This window comes from Oncorhynchus mykiss, chromosome 16 (genome assembly GCF_057628025.1).
Source record: "Oncorhynchus mykiss isolate SJ-2025 chromosome 16, ASM5762802v1, whole genome shotgun sequence".
Lineage (NCBI taxonomy): Eukaryota > Metazoa > Chordata > Actinopteri > Salmoniformes > Salmonidae > Oncorhynchus > Oncorhynchus mykiss.
Window position 1 is genome coordinate 10,997,501 of NC_143037.1, and position 2,500 is coordinate 11,000,000.

Consider the following 2,500-nt stretch of genomic DNA (forward strand, 5'->3'; position numbering starts at 1 on the left):
GTGTTGATTCAGGAGTTAAATTATTAATTCTTTAAGAGGGAAAGTATCACTCAGTGGTGTTGATTGTGAGAGTGTGATTGTGTCAGTTTTACTCTGTGAAGAGTAAAACATTCCAATCAAAACCACGCCCATCATTATCAGATTTCCCAGCATGCTCTACATCAGGTAGATGTTCTTAGGAACGGTTTAATTATCTGTGTTTTTGCATGTACATAGATTGATTGATAAATATTATGCTACATGAAAAGAAATAACATAACATTTTCTAAACGAATCCAATTAGTTAGTTAACTTAATTACACCCGTTACTGAAATGGTTGTCCCAGTTTAAATGGTTTAGGTAGTCACTTCTGTTGATATTTCTCAACCTGACAGTCATTCTGAATGCAGGTCGTGGGTGAATAAAAATTCCATCATAATGGTCTTCACCCTTTCATTCATCCCACCAATCAGTAGGTACAGGTGGCTGGCTACCAACCAACCAGTCTGTGGGGAGGAAAATCAAGACCCACGGACAGCCAAGAACCACCCAATGACCTGCTAGAAGCCCACATCTGCAATGTCATGACCCTGGCAATATCCCCAGGAGATAGAACACAACAAGATGGCACTTGAAGAACGGTCCATGGCTGCCTCCCCAAAGAAGGCACAAGGCGCATACAGAGAACTGCCCCCCATGGACGCACTCACACTGAACACGCCTACCAACTGTTTTGTGAGTGGTCCATGACCAGGCAGGGCTAGGTCCTATTTGTTCCCTCTGTACTCAGGCTTGCAGCTGCATCACTCCTCCTCCAGCACCAGCCCAGGCCCATAGACATACCCTCCACCACCCCCTGCTCCCTGTCCATCTCTCTCTCCCTTTTCCCCATCTATACCTATACCTCCTCCAGCACCAGTACAGGCCCATAGACATACCCTCCAAGACCCCCTGCTCCCTGTCCATCTCTCTCCCCCTTTTCCCCCTCTATACCTATACCTCATACAGAACCAGGCTAGATCCAGGAACCATTCATCTAGAACCGGACCGGAAACGGGAAACAGTCACTACACCAGAAGAGGTGCAGAGGAAGGACTAAAGACCTACACCCGGAGAGAGCATGCCACAGGGGAGTCCCATCACTGACCTCCAGGGTCCTGGTGTGTCTTCTCACTCCTCAGGTTGTTTTCCTCCTCTCTGCAGATCCAATACCAGTCCCAGTTCAAGCACCAGACCCAGCACCAGAACACAAGATGAGGCACTAAGGAAGGACCAAACATCTAACCTACACCCTGAGCGAGCAGACCACAGGGGAGTGCCACCATTAACCTCTGGGTCTAGGGCTCCCTTGTGTGTCTGCTTGATCCCGACCCAGCACCTGCAGCATCCCCAGTACCTGGTTCCCAGGTTCCGTCCCAACACCTGTCCCATTACCTCCTGGTTTCCTGACCCAGCACCAACCCAGGTTTTCCTGGACCCAACAGCACCAACCTAGGACACAGCACCAACCAACCACAACTGCCACCTCCGTCCTGCAACTGCCAGCCCCTTCCTCTTCCTCAACACAAACACACAAACACACAAACACCACACCACCAGACCAACCAAGTAAGCAAGGCTCCAAACGATGGCAAATTCTAGACCTACCCCTCGAAGACACTGCAATGAAAATAAAACAAATTGCGGACTGACGAGCTGCTCATAAGGATTCCTTTTTTATGATTGATTGCATGAGATTTTTTATTTTGACCATTGACCATTTGATTAATCTAACTTGGATTGATTACTTATTGTTTGAATAGTTTTAGTTAAACCTAATGATGTATTGAAAGACGTGAATTTCTGATTTATCCTTTTGACATGTGAAGAATTTTTGGGAAAAAAACCTAATAAAATGACGAACAAATTCAAACTGTTGGATGTCCTAACTGTAGCTGGACTCCAATAGATATTCCACATCACATTGCAAGCCAACATACTGTGACTTGCAGACCTGATGTGGCCAGGAGGTTCCGATCACCATTGTCACATAATAGTACGTGGCAACAAAGTCTTGTAAATATTAGTTCAGGTGGGTCTTCACACTTCAGCAAACACAGGAAAGGAGGGGGATCTCAGCAACAAATGACAAAAATCATGAGAAGGGGTTACCCGGAAAAACTTCCGAAAGGATTAATTTGAGGTAGAAAGGAGTTGGAGCACTCAACAACAAACAGATTAAACATATTCATTTCAGCTCACTTTGATCCATTGTACAGGACGCAAACAGGTGACTGACGTTTCAGCGTCAAGCTGCCGTCTTCCTCAGAGTGACCCGACCATTGCACTTAGCTCCTATTTATAGCCTAGTGGTCCACTGACACACAACTTGTGAATATTATTGTAATGTCCTAGTTTTCACAGTGCATGTGGGGACTACTGTTCGTGGGATGATGCCGATACACAGTATGACTCACAGAGGAACAAATGAAGGGCCAGACAAGAGTAGCATCCCCTTGACCTCATTTATCCTCCTTGTGA

The 2,500-nt window shown here is 46.1% G+C and overlaps 1 pseudogene; it reads left to right on the top strand.

Moving 5' to 3' along the window:
• Positions 1–1,237, top strand: part of LOC149976544 (general transcription factor II-I repeat domain-containing protein 2B-like) — an 11,735-nt pseudogene extending 10,498 nt beyond the window's left edge.
• The last annotated feature ends 1,263 nt before the right edge of the window (positions 1,238–2,500 follow it).